The sequence below is a fragment of the Geotrypetes seraphini genome, chromosome 18 (genome assembly GCF_902459505.1).
Source record: "Geotrypetes seraphini chromosome 18, aGeoSer1.1, whole genome shotgun sequence".
NCBI lineage: Eukaryota > Metazoa > Chordata > Amphibia > Gymnophiona > Dermophiidae > Geotrypetes > Geotrypetes seraphini.
In genome coordinates, this window is record NC_047101.1 from 46,193,169 (window position 1) to 46,212,860 (window position 19,692).

The following is a 19,692-nucleotide window of genomic DNA, read 5'->3' on the forward strand; positions in this document are numbered from 1 at the left end:
CATTTACCTCAACTTTTGGAATCCCTCAAGGATCCATTTTGTCTCCCCTACTATTTAACATTTTTTTGTCACCACTTCTAGAAATATGTCAGGCAACAGGTTTCATCCCTTTTTCATACGCGGATGATATCCAATTGATTCACCCTGTAGATCCCGAAAGCGACACTGACATTTTCTCTATTAATCAAAAATTAGAGTTAATACATAACTGGCTGAACTCAAACAAACTAGCTCTGAACATTAACAAAACAAAATCCATTCTATTTAAATGGAAAAAAGATATTTCACTGATAAAACCTTTTCTTATTAATAATATACCTATCAGCACGGAACCAACGGTTAAAATTCTTGGAGTGCTATTCGATAATAACTTATCTTATCATGAACATATCTCTTCCATTGTTAAACATTGTTTTTACAAACTTCGACAGATAAGATCAATTTCCAAATTTCTCTATCCTTCATCATTAAAGATTTTAATCCATTCATTCATCATAACTAAAATAGACTACTGTAACGCCCTTTTTTTAAATATCAGCCAAAAAGAAAAAAGAAGACTGCAAATCATTCAGAACACAGCCATAAAGTTAACCTACAATGCAAAAAAATTCGATCATGTCACCCCATTATTAATTGACGCGCATTGGTTACCAGTTAACCACAGGATCCTCTACAAGCTGATGTTCCTAATTTTTAAGACCCTCACATTCAGCGAACCACAATTTATATTAAAATCACTTATTCCATACACACCTCAAAGATCCCTGCGCTCATCTAATCAAAACTTATTAACTGTCCCATCATTAAAAGTCATCGGAACACGAAGAGCTGAAATGTTTACTGTCGCAGGGCCACAATGGTGGAACTCCCTTCCCCATTACATCAGAATTGAAAGTGATATTATAACATTTAAAAAGCTTTTAAAATCTTACTTATTTAAGGACGCCTTTGATTTATAATACAACTAAAGGACGCTCTTAAACAATTTTAATGCATAAATTTTTTACGCATAAATTTTTATTCATAAATTTTACCCTACCTTTCGTTCTTCCCTGATTTTTTGTTTTTTTCTTCTCCCACATTGTAACTTTACCCTCCTTCCCTATCTTTCATGTGAGTCTTAATTGATTTTGTAATTTGGTTAAAGTTTCTATATTAAATTATTATGTACATCGCCTAGAATTTCGAAATAGGCGATCCATCAAATGTGAAATAAAACTTGAAAACTTGAAACTTAAAGAGGTGAGGGGGAAGACACGGGTCTCTTCCCAAAGAGAAAGGTTCAGGCTCAAGCCAGGGAAATGCCTTAGAACTGGGTGTGGAAGAAGCTGGGTCCACACCACCGTTTGCAGCCCCAGGCCAGGGAGTGCTGTTGGAGCTGTAGGAGGAAGCAAGTGGCAGAAGAGAACCATTTGCAGAACTGATTGCAGAGCTGTGAGTTTTTTTGTTTTGTTTTTTATATGTTTGGGACATTTGAATGAAACTGTTTTGTTTTTGCGGCTGAGGATGTTTTTTGTTTGCTTTTTCATTTACTGCCAGAACTGTGGAGTTTTGAGTTCTTTGTTCTTGTGTTCAGCTCAAGCTTCTAGGAAGCTGAGATTGTCTTGTGGGAGAAGTTTGCCATTATCTGGGAGGGAATTTTGAAAGTTTGTTTTTTTGTGCTTTACATAATGCAAACTTGAGGCAATTCTCCCGGCCCCAGCAGTGCTGTGTTAGCTGGAGGCTATCATGTTTAGGCTGTTTGAATGGTTGGACTGCAGGGTTGACTCCATTCTGAGTAACACGCCCGGATCGATTTTTGCTGTGGCCACTAGGGGCACTGTTGAAACCTGCTTAGAGGCTCTAGTGGTGGCTACAATCTGTAATATGCTTAAGCGATATATCAAATGTTAATAAAACATGAACACTGGAAGGATTTTCCAGAAGGACTGTTCACTACTGAGAAAATCAGTGTTACTCAACAGGTTTCAGTTGTCATTTGCCTCAGTGTTAGATTTCTCAGTAGTTTATGATCACAATATTATGCTAACATGACTAGGAGAAACAGGTATCAATGGAACAGTGCTAGTGTGGTTCAGATATTATATATCAGACAGACAACAGTCCATACTATTTGGCAGCACCTCATCACCACCATGGACACTGACCTGAGGGATACCACAAGGATCGATACTGTCACCTATTCCAGGGGTGCCCAATAGGTCAATCGCGATTGACCGGTAGATTGCCAAGGCAAAGTGAGTCGATCGCGGAGCCCATCCCGGGCTCCGTGATTGACTCACTTTGCCTTGGTGATCTACCGGGCCGATCAGCCTTCTTCTCCCCGACGTCAATTCTGCCATCGGAGAGGAAGTTCAGGCCAGCCAATCGCTGCCTGGCTGGGCCGGAACTTCCTCTCCGACGGCAGAATTGACGTCAGAGAGAAGAAGGCTGATCACAGACAGACAAACAGACATGGACCCCTTATTCGGAATTCTTTCCAACATTCTATATTGTGAAAAGCATTAAAAATATATAAACATATAGATATATGTAAAGCATGCCTGCCAGGTAAAAAGGACTAAAGATCATTACAGAAATTCAGTTCTATACTGATCTGCATTATTTTCTGCCAGATTATGAAACTCCAAGTGACAGAAATTAATGCACTGATGAGTTCTGTGTAACACCAAATCAGGCAGAGCTCCAGCAGCTGAATGTGTTACCTTTTGGTAGACCGAAATAATAATTCTCCTAAGATAATGTCGTACATGCACTTCAGAAACCACATAGGTCCCTTCTCAGGTGTCTTAACACATGGGATAAGAGACAACAGATGGACAGATGTTTTACTGCATGAAGAAATTAAGCATTCCCTTCCTTTACTTGATGAATGGATATCTAAGCATATGTCGCTAGCTTCAGATCTGTTAAACTTGTTTATTGCACATTTGTGATTATAGGTGGGCTATAAAAATGACTTGGAGTTGCTTGTGATTGATTGTGGGACTAAGAGATCCCATAATCTTATTATATCTTTGACCCTGACATGTGCTTGTTCTGTGTCTCCAGAGAACTGGAAACCATCTCTCTTCCTCCGCTCCCCACTTCCACTCCCTCCCATTTTCAGCAGCGGAGGGTTGATAGCCAAAGTGATTTTAACTGGATAGTTAAATCACCTGTTTAGGAGTAGCTGTGAATTTTCAACTGCACTTAACTGGTTAGTGCCAATGAAAATAACCAGTTACCGCTGAAATGAAAACCAGTTATTTTAGGGGCAGTCAGGGAGCGGAGTCGGCACATAACTGGCCAGGTTAACTGCAGAATCGCATAAAAGTCAGTGCTATCTTTATAAAGTAGCTGGTTAAGAGCTGAATATCGTACTTAACTAGCTAAACATTAGGGGTGAAATTCTATATTCAGCGCCTAAACTTGCCCCCTCTTTTACAAAGGTGCGCTATGCTTTTTAGCATGCGCTAAATGCTAATGCATGCTTGTTATCCTATGGACATGTTAGTGTTTAGCACGCGCATTGATTTAGCACACGCTAATCATGCACTAAAACGCTTAGCGCACCTTTGTAAAAGAGGGCTTTAGGTGCCAGTAGGCGCCCTACCGGAACCGGATGCCATGCGCGGATGCCATGCGATGATGTGTGCTTGCGCATGATGTCATCGGGTGACATCCGCGCATGCCAGGACTTCCTCCCTGCCCGACGTGATTTGAGGAGACTTTTCAAAACCCAGACAAAGTGCCGAGTTTTGAAAAGCCATCCGGATTTCCCCAGAATCCAGACATCTGGTAACCCTAGTTAAGCCACTTCTCAAAAACCCCTCACTGGACCCTACTTGCCTCTTCAACTGTTGTCCTGTCTCCCTTCTTCCATTCCTATCCTGTCCCCCATCGCTACCATGACTTTCGTTCATCTCGACAGACTCTTGATCCTCTACAATCTGGCTTTTGTCTCCTACATTCCACAGAGACTGCCTTTACCAAAGTCCGTAGTGACCTGTTCCTGGTTAGATCTAAGGGCCTGTACTCCATCCTCATCCTTCATGACCTGTCTGCTGATACTGTTAATCACTGCTTACTCCTCACATGATTTCCACGAACATAAGAAACACCGAATCAGACCTTTTTAGTCCATCCAGTCCAGTGACCCGCACACGCAGAGGCCAAGCCAGGTGTTCCCCGATGAAAACCTGTTTACCCGTATCCATCGATGTGATTTGCAAGAAGGTGTGCATCCAACTTGCCCTTGAAACCCAGAATGGTGGTCTCCGTCACAACCTCCTCCGGGAGAGCATTCCAAGCGTCCACCACTCGCTGCATGAAACAGAACTTCCTGGTATTTGTCCTGAGCCTGTCGCCTCTCAACTTCAGTCCATGACCTCTTGTCTGATTCACATTTGACAACGTGAATAACGATGCTTCTCGCTCTATTTTGTCGAATCCTTTTATTATTTTATAAGTCTCTATCATATCCCCTCGCAGTCTTCTCTTCTCAAGGGTAAATAAGCCCAGTTTTCTGAGGCGTTCTTTGTAGCTCAAATTTTTTCCATACCTACTACTACACGAATCTCTCCTTTCCTAGTTTGCCTGATATCTCTCCTATCACACCTTTAGTTTAGACACTGGTGGGTTCTCCTCTGCTGCTATTTCATTAGTGGTTGAAGTACTCCATGGCTCTGCCTTAGGACCTCTGCTCTTCCCTCAGTGCCCTAATCTCCTCCCATGGCTTCCAGCATCACTTATATACTGATGATTCCTAGGTCCACCTCTCTACACCCGAGATTTCGCCTAAAATCTAAGAAAAAGTCTCAGCTTGTCTGGCTGTCCCGCTAAACATGTCCAAGACTGAACTGTTCCTCTCCCTCTGTTCTCCGTCTCAGTAAATAATACTGTTATTATTCCCGTCTCCTCTGCTCGTAACCTTGGAGTCGTCTTCAAATTCGACCTTTCATATTCTAACTACATCCAGCAGACTGCTAAAGCCTGTCCTTCTATCTCTACAACGTTAACAAAATTCACCCCCCACCTCTCTGAGCACACTATCCAGACCCTTGTCCACACTCTCATAACCTCACGCTTAGATTACTGCAATCTACTTCTAACAGGTCTTCCGCTGATCCACCTCTTTCCCCTGCAATCTGTACAAAATTCTGCTGCACGACTTATCTTCTGCCAACCTCGCTACACTCACCTCACCCCTCTCCTTAAATCAATTCACCGGCTCCCTATCCGCCTTCACATACAATTGAAACTCCTATTACTAATCTACAAATGTGTTCATTGTAAATCCCCTCAGTATCTCTCCTCTCTCCATATACACCTCCCCGAGAATTCCGTTCCTCAGACAAACTGCTTTTACCTGTACCCTTCTCCTCCACGTCCAATTCCTTTCAGCTCGCTGCCCCATAAGCCTGGAATAAACTACCTAAGTCCATCCGCCACGCCCCTTCCCTTGTTCAAAGGTAGGCTGAAAACCCACCTTTTTGAGAAAGCTTTCAACTCATAACCCCTCTGCCCTCTGCTCACCATCCTAGCCAAAAGTTTAACCTTCCCCTCTAACTGGAACCCCTACCCTGGCATCCTGTTTGTCTGTCTTCATTGTTTAGACTGTAAGCTCATTTGAGCAGGGACTATCTCCTCTGTGACTCTTTACAGTGCTGCGTACATCTGGTAGCGCTCTAGAAATAATTATAGTATAAATTATTTCATAAATATAGCAGTCCTATTTATGTGGTTAACCTGCCAGATAATTGCCTACTCCACTCCGGGACTGCCCCTAAAATAGCTGGTTTTCATTTCAGCGAGGTAACTGGTTATTTTCAGTGGTGCTAACGAGTTAAATGCAGTTGAAAATTCACAGCTATCCCTAAACAGGTGATTTAACTATCCAGTTAAAATTGCTCTGGCTATCAATCCCTCCGCTGCTGAAAATGGGAGGGAGTGGAAGTGGGGAGCGGAGGAGGAGAGATGGTTTCCAGTTCTCTGGCGACACAGAGTAAGCACATGCCAGGGTCAAAGATATAATAAGATTATGGGATCTCTTAGTCCTACAATCAATCACAAACAACTCCAAGTCATTTTTATTGCCCACCTGGAATCACAAATGTGCAATAAACAAGTTTAACAGATCCGTGAAGCTAGTGACTTATGCTTAGATAGTCATTCATCAAGAAAACTGTGCACTATTATCAGCGTATGCCATTTAATCGCAAACAGCCCATCCCTACTAGTTATGATTTGATTTTATTGTTATTTTGTTAATGTACATTGCTCTAATCAGTCATTGAGGGGAAGCGAAGTACAGGTAGCCCCGGGTTAAGAACGAGTTACGTTTTTAAAGCTGTTCTTAAGTCGGATTTGTATGTAACTCAGAACATATTACCTTTGATCGGAAAACTTGCTTGACAAATTCAAAACCAAACTAAAAACCTTTTTATTTCAAGATGCATACCAAAATTCTGGATGAGATCCTTTTTCTTCCATCTTTAATTGTTAAAAGCAACCTCTTTTAAGAAGCGACCCCCCTCCCCTCCCCTCCCCTTTTTGTTCTCTCCCTTCCCCTTCCTACCTTCCTTTTATTTTCATTTTGACTTCGATGTAATTTTGAATCTTTCCCTCCCCCAGTGCCTATTGTATCAATTTTGTCCATATCTATGTCTTTGTCTGGTTTTTATGTTAAAAAACTGAATCACTATATTTGGCAAAGTCTTCTTACAAAAAACAAAATCAACTATCCAAAAATAGAAGACCAACTCAAACAAAATTCTTGTTCTTATTGTAATACCGCTCTCAGAAACCTGTGATGGTAGAACACAGCAGTGTTTTAAAACCACTCTGACAGGTAAATGGTATCTTTCATCGAGCCGGTATTGATCAATGCAGAAACTGCAAACTTTCTACAAGCTTTTATAAAGTGCTAAATGTAATAAATGTTTAAAATGTATATCAAAAAATTCTTTGCACTTATCTTGTGAAAGCTGGTTTGTAGTTAGCAAAGGTAGTAATGCATGGCTGAACGCCCTACGGGACCCGTTTCACCACATACAATGGCTTCTTCAGGGGACCTATTATGTCGTCTAGGGGTTCGTTATTAGAACCCTTGTCAACATTCATCGATGAATTTCTTAAATGTGAAGTCCCTAAAATAGAATCCTATCTCCAGGACTCCAGAGATGTAATGGAAAAAATGGATGTTATACCAGGTTGTCAGTTTCCTTTCATTTTGGCCTCTTTTGATGTCACCGCGTTATATACCTCCATCCCTCAAACAGAGGCTTTAAATATCATTACAGATGTTTTAGATAGGAGAGAAAGACCTCATAATATTCCTACTGGATTTTTGTCAGACCTTGCTACAATCACCATGACTGAAAATTTTTTCATCTATGACCAAAAGTATTATAAACAACGGAAAGGGGTGGCCATGGGGGCAGTGTTTGCCCCCTCCGTCGCCAATTTATATATGGCTGATTTTGAGGCCCATTGGATTAAGTATTCTCCTTTCAAAGAAATGATATTCAGTTGGCACAGGTACATAGATGATATCCTGTTGTTGTGGAAAGGGGATGAAAAGAACCTTCATGATTTTCTGATCTGGCTTAACTGTTGCGATGTGAACTTGCAGTTCACTATGAATTGGTCTCATTCTCACATCCAATTTTTAGATTTGTCCATTTTTCAGAAAGAAGACCATTTTGCGTTTGATGTTTTTACTAAACCAACAGATAGAAACACATTTCTAGATTACCGTAGTTGTCACCCTATAAGTCTGAGAAACAATCTCCCTTTCTCTCAATATTTGAGGTTGAAGAGAAATTGCTCTTCTAAACAAACTTTTAAAACAAGAGCCCAGGAGTTGACTGTCAAGTTAGAGGAAAGAGGTTATCCGAAAGCCACATTAAAGAAAGCGCTCAAGCGGACAAAAAATTATCATAGAGAGTGGCTGTTTCTTAAAAAACCAAAAGATTCGATTTCTGATGACTCGATTATGACTTGTGCACTACGTTATTCTAATGAAGGTGGTCCGATCGCACATATTTTGAAAGAGAATTGGAAAATCATGAAAACTAACCCTCTCTTTGAAGATGTACACCTTAGGATAGCTTTTTCCAGAAATAGGAATTTAAGAGACATTTTATCTCCAACTACAAGTGGTATTGTGAAAACTCGAAGTCCATCGGAGGTAGGCTTTTTTGCCTGTGGACATTGCAATATCTGCAAATTTACCATTTCTCAATCAGAGTTCATGAATCCACAAGATGGCAGGGTGTATAAAATCAAACACTTTTTAACTTGTTCTACCGATCATGTGATCTATGTGATCTTGTGCCCATGCAACAAGCTGTACGTGGGCATGTCCACAAGATCTTTGAAAATTAGGATGGGAGAACACAAGTCTAACATCAAGTGTTTCAAACGTAATGCACCTTTGGCTGAACATTGTGTTCAGTTGAATCATCTTTTTTCAGACTTAAAGTGCTTCGGGATTGACAGGGAAGAGGATAATGTGAGAGGGGGCAACAGGCAACGGAGGTTACATCAACGGGAATCCCGTTGGATTTTCAGATTAAACACGTTAAAACCACAAGGGCTAAATTCAAATATAGATTGGTATTCTTTTTTCTAAAAGGGTTCTACAGAACAATAATAATTTTTTCTGTGATATAATTCTTTTTCTCACACATTCTTCTTTTTTTCACACATTTTTTCGTGATATTTTTTTGAGCACGTTAGTTTTTTTGAGTATATTTATTTTGCATTTGCACTATAATGCGCATGTGTAAGAAGTAGTATAAAGGGCGCATGTGCGGCGTTGAATGTTTGCCAGCGCCATTTTTTATGTGCAGACGAACACTAAGTCGCACTGTGAGTATGTCTAGTTCTTCATTTAGTTTAGGTTCTTGTATCTTGTTATTGTATTTTTTCATTAATGATTCTTTGTTTTGTTTTTTTGTAGTTTTCAATGACATGACCCCTGAAGAAGCCATTGTATGTGGTGAAACGGGTCCCGTAGGGCGTTCAGCCATGCATTACTACCTTTGCTAACTACAAACCAGCTTTCACAAGATAAGTGCAAAGAATTTTTTGATATACATTTTAAACATTTATTACATTTAGCACTTTATAAAAGCTTGTAGAAAGTTTGCAGTTTCTGCATTGATCAATACCGGCTCGATGAAAGATACCATTTACCTGTCAGAGTGGTTTTAAAACACTGCTGTGTTCTACCATCACAGGTTTCTGAGAGCGGTATTACAATAAGAACAAGAATTTTGTTTGAGTTGGTCTTCTATTTTTGGATAGTTGATTTTGGTTTTTATGTTACCCTATTTTACTTTTATTATTACTTTTTTTAAAACACAAATTTTAACAATTGTAAGCCGTCCAGATATTTGTTTGATGGTCAGTATATCAAACTGTAAATAAACTTGGAAACTTAAGATTTTCAGATTCTTGCTGCTTCCCTCTGCTCCCAGCTGAGAAAAGGGCCGACTGTCCCTACCCAGTGTTCCCTCTATGGTACAGCATACACAACCACAAGCTGTTCTTAATGTGGCCTGAACCTGCTGCAGGAGAAGTGTTAGGAGTCTATGCCGCTGGAAATACTGCTCAGTGAAATCAATTGAAGTTGCAACCGCGTTCTTAAGTACTAGTCGAACTTAAGTTGGGCATCTGTATCTCGGGGACTGCCTGTGCTTGACTCACCTAAGAACATAAGAGTTGCCATACTGGGACAGACCAAAGGTCCCTCCTGCCCAGTAACTTTGAGTTTACGCCCAGCAGTGTCTACGGTGAGCTGTCAAAGCTCAAGGTTAACAAAGCAATGGGGCCGGACAACCTGTACCCCATGGTGCTTAGGGAGCTGAGTGATGTCTTGGCGGAGCCACTGTCCGCGCTCTTCAACCTCTCCCTTAGTACAGGCAGCGTCCCGTTGGACTGGAAGACGGCTACGTCATTCCACTCCACAAGAAAGGCTCAAAGATGGAGACAGCAAACTACAGACCAGTGAGTCTAACATCGATAGTGAGCAAACTAATGGAAACTCTAATCAAACACCAATTAGATAAGATCCTGGATGAGGAGAATCTACGGGATCCCCGACAACATGGATTTACTAAGGGGAGATCCTGCCAATCCAACCTGATCAGCTTCTTTGACTGGGTAACGGGGAAGCTGGATATTGGGGAGTCCCTGGACATCGTGTACCTGGACTTTAGCAAAGCATTCGATAGCGTACCACACCGCAGGTTACTGAGCAAGATGAGTTCTATAGGATTAGGTAACACATTGACGAAATGGGTTGGGAGCTGGCTTGGAGGTAGGCTCCAAAGGGTGGTAGTGAATGGCACCCCCTCCGAAATGACGGAGGTGATTAGTGGAGTACCACAGGGCTCAGTCTTGGGCCCAATCCTATTCAACATCTTTATAAGAGACTTGGCAGAAGGGCTTCGAGGTAAAATAACATTATTCGCCGATGACGCCAAACTTAGTAATGTAGTGGGCAAATGCACAACAGACGAAGATTCAGTGCCCGACAACATGATGCACGACCTACTCCTACTGGAGCGATGGTCTAGGACATGGCAACTCAACTTCAATGCCAAAAAATGCAAAGTTATGCACCTGGGCAGCCAGAATCCATGCAAGTCTTATACCCTTAATGGCGAGATCCTAGCAAAAACGATAGCAGAACGAGACTTGGGGGTAATCGTCAGTGAGGACATGAAGTCTGCCAATCAAGTGGAGCAGGCTTCGTCCAAGGCAAGACAAATCATGGGCTGCATACGAAGGGGTTTCGTCAGTCGTAAGGCGGAAGTCATTATGCCATTGTATAGATCCATGGTGAGGCCTCACCTGGAATACTGTGTGCAATTCTGGAGGCCGCATTATCGCAAGGATGTGCTGAGACTGGAGTCGGTGCAAAGAATGGCCACCCGGATGGTCTCGGGACTCAAGGATCTACCATACGAAAAACGGCTTGACAAATTACAGCTATACTCGCTCGAGGAGCGCAGAGAGAGGGGGGACATGATCGAGACGTTCAAGTATCTTACGGGCCGCATCGAGGCGGAGGAAGATATCTTCTTTTTCAAGGGTCCCACGACAACAAGAGGGCATCCGTTGAAAATCAGGGGCGGGAAACTACGAGGTGACACCAGGAAATTCTTTTTCACCGAAAGAGTGGTTGATCGCTGGAATAGTCTTCCACTACAGGTGATTGAGGCCAGCAGCGTGCCTGATTTTAAGGCCAAATGGGATCGGCACATGGGATCTATTCACAGGGCAAAGGTAGGGGAGGGACATTAAGGTGGGCAGACTAGATGGGCCGTGGGCCCTTATCTGCCGTCTATTTCTATGTTTCTATGTTTCCAACAGTGGCCAACCCAGACCACAAGTGCCTGGCAAGATCCCAAGGAGTAGAAACATTATAGAGCTGATATTGTGATGTCATAATGCCTCATTCCACCAATGCCTAAGAGCCAACCTCATCAGTGATGTCACAATAGCTTGATTATTTCTATACAGGCAGTACCCAGGTTAAGAACGAGTTACGTTTTTAAAGCTGTTCTTAAGTCGGATTTGTATGTAACTCAGAACTTGTAGATTTTAAGATTCTTGCTCCCAGCAGACAAAAGAGCCAAAGGTCCCTACCAGTGTTCCCTCTAAGGCACAGCACGCACAACCACACACTGTTCTTAATGTGGCCATGCATCATTCCTGAATCTGCTACAGGAGAAGTGTAAGAGTCTATGCCACTGCTTAGTGAAATCAAATGAAGCTGCAACCTCGTTCTTAAATACGAGTCGTACTTAAGTCAGGCGTTTGTAACTCGGGAACTGCCTGCATATGAAAAGTTTTCATAGATAAACAAAGGCCCTCTTTTACTAAGGCGTGCTAAGCGTTTTAGCATGGATTTATTGTGCGCTGAATTAACACTTACGCTAACCACTAACGTGTCCATAGGGTAGCATGCACGTGTTAGCATTCAGCGTGCACTAAAAAGCATAGCGCACCTTTGTAAAAGAGGGAGGAAATAATAAATAAAACATAGTAAAAGATATGCTGTTTGGGACGATGCTTGAAAGCACAAACATGCCTTAACCTTCTTCAAGTTGGTTCTGCTCAATTGAGCCCATGTAAATCGCGGGGGGGAATATGTTTACAAAAACATGGTCTGAATTTTGATATGTGACTAATTTCACCAGATGGATTCTATAAGAGAAAGCTGTGCCTACCCAGCCATTATTCAGAACAGTCTTCAACACAGCTGGCCCAGGAAACATCCCCTGAGTCTTAACTGTTCTAAAAGCAATACTGGATGCTGGCCATACTGGCAGAATACTGGGGCGAGGGTGGGGGAGTGGATTTCAGAGTTGCTGCCACTGTCATGAGAATGGACGGGCTTCCATAAATGTATAGGGTCTTTGTGCCATTGAACCCACTACTCGTAAGGGAAGGTTGACCTTTAAAAGGCAGACGCTGGGCGATGTTTAGGGAGAGTGAGATGGGCATTTGGGAAGATGAACTTTTTAACATTGTTATGAAGAAATGCTGTGTGGCATACAGTTGACATCAAAAGCATCCACTGAGCTGTGTGAACCTGCCGGTGCCGGGTTTTCCGGATGTCCACCGACCAGGGTTCAGTAACGACCGACTTAGACGTGTCCTCAAAAGAAATTGAAGATCCTGCTGGTTCTTATCAATATAAAACAAAATAAATGTCAGGTCCAATAAAGGTTTGCAATAGTATTTTAGTTCAACTTTATTGCTGTGATAGCGAACAGCTATAGTGCAGGCTTTGCACTCAAATATAAACAAAAATCTGGGCTTACAAAAATTCCAGCCCACACCTTTCTTGCAGGTAAGTTCAACAATGACTCTATGGTAGCCTTGCCCTGTTAGATTCACAGTCCACAAAGGGCAAGCTAAAGCCACCAAAATTATATAGTCTTTATACGGGAGCTTCACAATGGGTTTTTAAACACAGTTAGCTTGTACTGCCTAGGCCTGGGTTTTAGCCGGCCTTTCCCAGCCAACTTAACAGATAGTTGGTGGGGGAGGGGAGTAGCTGAATCCACTAATTTATAGCTTGCCAAAAACTGGCCCCACAATCCCGCCCTGAGGATCTTGTGTGGATTCTTCCCCACTACTACACCTTTCTTCCGGGCAGCCACAAAGTCCCATTCAAACAGAGAGACAAAACCAAAAGTCCAAGTGTTCAAACAAGAGAAAAAAAAACTCTTTCTTCACTGTCATAGGTAATAAGGCACACCTGCAGCTGTGAACCTAGCACTGCTCACACTGCCTGCCCTTGCCTTGTGCTCCTAGACAGCCTTAAAAGAAAACCAAATTTAACAGCCACCAAAAACCCCACAGCTTATCAAACTTAGCTTTGATCCATAGAGCTATCTTCAGGTTCCAGGGAAGTATCCATGAATTCAATGGTATCCTGGCTGGCTGGTCTCAGGGACAGAGGTAACATCTGCCATCTCCACATCCAGATTCTGTGAGGGATCAGGAGCCCAGTCCCTTGAGCCTCCTTCCTGGGCTGACCCAGGGTAGACTGACTTGTTTCTCCTGAGCTGAGCCTCTAAAGCCCTGAGCTGGACACGCCCTAACCTGCAAGGGGGAGGAACAATCTGTAACTTCTGCTGGGCTTTCTGATTAGCCCTAATTGGATCCAGCAGTTGTGCCTTGTCTGTACTGTGAGCCTGCCTCTTAGGCTGTTCTTTTTTCAAAGGCACCTCCTACTGCACCGGGCTATTCCCACTCTCATCTTCCCCTCCCCAGGGTCCTGGGAACTCAGGTTTTAACTGCTTGTCTGAGCTCAGCCTGTCACTCTGGTTAGCCCTTTTTAAGGTAAGCTTAGGGATAGGCGCAGCCTTCCCTAGCACAAGCCGGGCTTCAGGGCTAGGGTAGTGACAGCTGTTAAACAGTTTTTTTGGGGGGAGGGGGAGTTGAGTCTATATCTCAAGTACGTTTGCAGTACAGTGGTGAAGCAGATGAGGTTGTTCAGGATGGTGACAATAATAGTGATAAATCTGGTGACAATGGGAGTTACTGTTACAATGGAATGATGTGAGTGATAGAATTGCTATAACCTGCTTACCCGGGGATCAGTAGCATGAAATGCTGCTACTGTTTGGGATTCTGCCAAGCACTGTATCCTCTAAGCCAGGGATCTCAAAGTCCCTCCTTGAGGGCCGCAATCCAGTCGGGTTTTCAGGATTTCCCCAATGAATATGCATTGAAAGCAGTGCATGCACATAGATCTCATGCATATTCATTGTGGAAATCCTGAAAACCCGACTGGATTGCAGCCCTCAAGGAGGGACTTTGAGATCCCTGCTCTAAGCCAACGGTCTCAAATTCAAACTCTTTGCAGGACCACATTTTGGATTTGTAGGTACTTGGAGGGCCTCAGAAAAAAATAGTTAATGTCTTATTAAAGAAATTACAATTTTGCATGAGGTAAAACTCTTTATAGCTGATAAATCTTTCCTTTTGGCTAAGTCTTAATAATAATATTGTCATTTATAGCTAACGAGACAGTTTTATTTTGATCAAGAAACTGTTTTACTTTACTTTTGTGATTATGATAAACATATCGGGGGCCTCAAAATAGGACTTGGCGGGCCGCATGTGTTCCCCGGGCCACAAGTTTGAGACCACTGGTCTAAGTGATGCACAAAACTAAGAATAAAAATATTTAAAAACTTGGGGGGAGTATGACAAAGACAAAACATTGCAAAACATACAGGAACAAATGGAAAGGAGGGGCTGAATGACAATTGTAATTGGAAAGAAGAATGATGATGAACAACACAAGAGGATGGAAAGTTATGCCAGACCCCACCATCTCATTACCAGGAGGCACCTGGTGCCACGACATCTGGTCCGATCACTTCACTTTCTACTTCAAGCTAATCTGGTTCCAACGAAAACAAATTACCCAACCAAAACTAAAAAAAGAACATCTCACGAGAGGCCACATCAACCCAGATAACTACTGGGCGCAATATAAACTACAAGCAGAGGTAAAGGAAGTAGTTGATTTTTGGGATCTCTGGACCACTACCAGCACCTGCATTTTAGACAACATTGCACCTAAACATACCAGTAAAAGTAATGCAAATAAATATAACAAATGGTTCGACATCGATCTCCTAAAAATGAAACAGTTAGCCAGACGTCTAGAAAGAAAATGGAAAAAAACAGGAGAATTATCAGACCGTAACAATTGGAGAGCCAATATAAAAACCTACAAACAACTAAAAAAAGATAAACGCAAAGCATTTTACTCAAACAAAATCAATTCATCCTGCAACAGCTCACGAGGAGTTAATACAAAAGAGCTGTTCAATCTGGTTACTAACCTATTTGACACCACCCGCTACACTCTACCCACACACAACTTTAAATTACCCTCGGCAAACGACCTAGCCCTGCACTTTGACTCAAAAATTAAAAAACTAAGAAACAATTGCCCAACAGAAGAACCTAATGAACACCATATAGCTAACACACAAGGAAATGAAACCCCTGCAGACATGTTCTGGGATTCATTTCAAGACATAGATTGGAATAACTATACCAAATTATACAACAAATACTCCAAATCATACTGCTTCCTGGACTCATGTCCTCCGGAAATCATGAAAGCAGCACCACTTGAATTTAAACTATCTCTACTACACTACTTAGCCCATAACCTGAAAAACGGAAAATTCCTCACCAACAAAGGCCACATAATAATAACCCCTATCCTAAAAAATAGCAAAGAATCGTCAGCCCTAGTTTCCAACTACAGACCAATTGCTTCCATACCACTCTTTGTAAAGATCATGGAGGGGCTGGTACACTCCCAATTAATGGAATATCTAGACCAGTTCTCACTCCTTCATGAGACTCAATCCAGCTTTAGACCGCTTTTCAGCACAGAAACGGTAATTGCGGCCATCTTAGATTACTTGCACCTATTTTTAAGCAAAGGCCTCAGTGCCCTGATCATGCAATTCGACATGAGCTCTGCCTTTGACCTTGTAGACCATGCAAATTTGCTACAGTGTCTAGACGCTATTGGCATCAGAGGCGAAGTGCTAAACTGGTTTCATGGTTTCCTTTCGTCCAGAACCTATCAGGTTCGCTTCAACAATGATCTCTCCAACACCTGGAGCAACCCATCCGGTGTTCCGCAAGGGTCCCCACTATCCCCTCTGCTTTTCAATATCTACATGACCTCACTGAGCGTTCAATTAACCCAGCTGGGGATAAAATTATTCAGTTACGCTGATGACTTCACAATTATTATCCCATTTGCCAACTCCAAAAGCATCAGAAGCCATAAACTTGATGGAACATTGGATGACAGACTTCAAACTCAAGCTCAATACTGAGAAGACAAAATTCTTTGTCGCTCCACCGCGCCCTCTTGACACCAAAACACCACTAGACATCAACAAACATAACTACTCCTTACAGCCCACCATTAAAATGCTGGGGGTAACTCTGGACCAATGCCTCACCATGAAAGATCAGATGGACTCCCTAATCAAAAAGAGTTTTTTCACCCTCTTGAAATTTAAATCCATTAAAGCATACTTTGATAACTCTGCCTTCAGAATCTTGGTACAATCCCTCGTATTAAGTCAACTCGACTACTGTAACATCGCCTACTTAGCAATCCCCCAAAAGAATATGTGACGATTACAACTAATGCAAAACACTGCGGTCAGACTAATCTTCGGTCTAAAGAAGTTCGATCACGTGACGCCATACTTCAAACAGCTACACTGGCTGCCGATGGAAGCTCGTGTAAAGTTTAAGTTCGCCTGCCTCTGTTTTAAAGTTTTCTACGGTCTAACCCCTAAATACATCACTGACCTATTCTCCTTCTCAGCCAACAAACACAAGAGAAGCTCCCACTCGCACTTCGTTTCTCCCCCGGTTAGAGGATGCAAACTAAAAAAACACCATGAGCATCTTCTCTCACATCAGGCTTCTCTATGGGGTAAAGACCTAGAACAACTCCTATTGCCCACCACTTATGAGGTATTCAGGAAACGCCTCAAAACTCACCTATTCCTGAAATACCTAGACAGCTGACCCACTTCCCTCCTTCCCCTCTCTTGCCCTTTCTCCCCATTGTTCCCACATCCCTTAAGTTAACTCAACTTGTACGTCAACTCAACTTGTACTCCACTAATCTTCTGTAAACCGCATAGAACTTAACGGTATTGCGGTATATAAACTGTTATTATTATTATTATTATTATTATTGGAGTTTCAAAGGGGCAGTGAGGTCGCTGGTCATATGCATCCCTAAATAAGAATGTTTTTAAATTTGCTTTAAATTTATCGAAATGTTTCTCTTCCCATAAGTGTTCCATTAGATTTGACTACATTTTTGGAAACTTCTCAGGAGGATATGTAATAATTTATTTTCTCATATACGGCCCAACTGGAAGTTCTGGGCGGTTCACAGCAAGAGAACTGAGATATATCAGCGAACACACAAAATGCAGTAGAATTCAGTGAAATACAATATGATGCAGTACAATGTAATATAATGTAAAATCATCGCATAAATTTACCAAACAAATAGGTTTTTATCGATTTTCTGAACTCGAGGTAAGATTGGGATTGGGCAATTAGAGGGCACAGCCAAGAGTTCATTTTCCCCGCTTGAAAAGCCAGATATTTCATCTAGGGCTCCCCTCTTGGAAACTCTACCCACCGAAAAGGAAAAAAATTAAAATTCTTAAGATGCATTTCTAGAAGGAGGACGTTCAGTTTTGTGTACATCCAATCCGGATGTTTTTGGATGCGATTAGATCCACTCAGTTGCTCTGAAAGGAATTTCTTAAATTAGGAGGTATGCTCTCTCTGCAACTCCCTTGCAAATGCTTCATCCCTATTGATTCTACTTTGATCTGAGTCAGCTAGAAAGATTACTGTTTGAAAAAGAAGATTCCGTTGAAGAGTGAAACAGATATTTGAGTTATTACAAGGTGAAAATTTGATGGGTCTAGTATTATACACTATTTATATTTATTTTCTTATTCCGGTTTCCTTGTTATTGTTCAGTTGTCCCTCACTGATGTGGACTATGATTTCTCATATGACTATGATAAATGTAAAATAAAATTAAAAAAAATACCTGAGTGCATCCCGTGGTATGCCATTTTAAGTTGCATTAGGCATGTGTTAGTACCTAGCACAGCATAGTAACAGGGCCCTAAAACTTCTCCTTTACATTTCTAAGTTTAGCAGTCTTCCTCTAAGGCAGGGGTGTCAAAGTTCCTCCTCGAGGGCCACAATCCAGTCAGGTTTTTAGGATTTCCCCAATGAATATGCATGAGATCTATTTGCATTGCACTGCTTTCATTGTATGCTAATAGATCTCATGCATATTCATTGGGGAAATCCTGAAAACCCAACTGGATTGCGGCCCTCGAGGAGGGACATTGATATCCCTGCTCTAAGGGTAAGGGCAAGAATTGCAGTTGAGCAAGTAGCTTCTACAGTCACGATACTGAAGCAGCCCTAGTTGGTTCTAGTTTCAGAGAAGATATAGGCCATAAAATAGGAAATCCCACTGCAATCATCTCTGTAGATGAGATTTTTTCTTCAGATTTATCAACTCTTGGATGTCTTTCATATGGTTAATTACCAGCTTGGATGAAGTCAGTTGATGTAATGAGTAATGAATGATTTTTTTCTCTCTCTCTCTCTCATTTATTTCAGCCTGCAGATTCCTGACCCTTTGCCAAACAGAAGGAGGCATGCCTGCTCTGACACGAGGCAGACAAATTCCACTTCTGGGTGAATTATCTGTGGAAAATGTCAACCCTAAATAATTTATAAACAGCATTAATGGAGATGTGGTATGTTCTATACCAGTAAAACAAGAGAAAAATTATTCTACCCGTATGGTCCACTGGTTGTGCATCATCTGCTTCGTCAAACAGTACAGGCAGTATGCAGAGAGAATGTAAAGATATGTAAAGGTCAGTGTTCCTATTTCAGTCCAACTTCCCAAAATAACATTTACATTAAACCTTAAATTGTATAGAAAAATAGAAACATGATGGCAGATAAAGGCCAAATGGCCCATCCCCTCTGCCCATCCGCAGCATCCACTTACTTTCTCCTCCTCTCCCTAACAGATCCCATGTGCCTATCCCCACATTTATGCCACATTTTGGAGTTTTTCCTTTTTGGAAATGAGGTCCCATAAGGTGTTACATTTTCATTGGATCAGTTTAATAGATCATTTAACTAGCACTTGAAAAAATGTATTTGCTTTAGATACCTCTGAGGTATGAAGGTTGTTTGATTTCTCTCCGCGTTCTCACACTTCAGTTTCCCTCTGTCTCGGTACATTTCCACCCTTTTATTCTATCAAAACTTTCGTCCCAACAGGGCCCCTTTGGTACAGCTCTCAAGCACTAGGGAGAGATGCTCAGATGATTAGTACCAGTCGGCTCACATGTCTTCCATACAGAACTTCTGTCTCCCGTGGGCTTGCTGAGATAGACCCATGGACAGATGGACAAATCAATTGAGGTAGCAAACAAAAGGACTGATATTATAGGCAGACTAATAAACAGAGTTGAGAAAAGAGGCCTGACTTCCTGGTGCTCTTCAGCTGCTTCGGGGCCATTGATTCTTCTCCCTTATGTCCTTAATTGAAGGAAA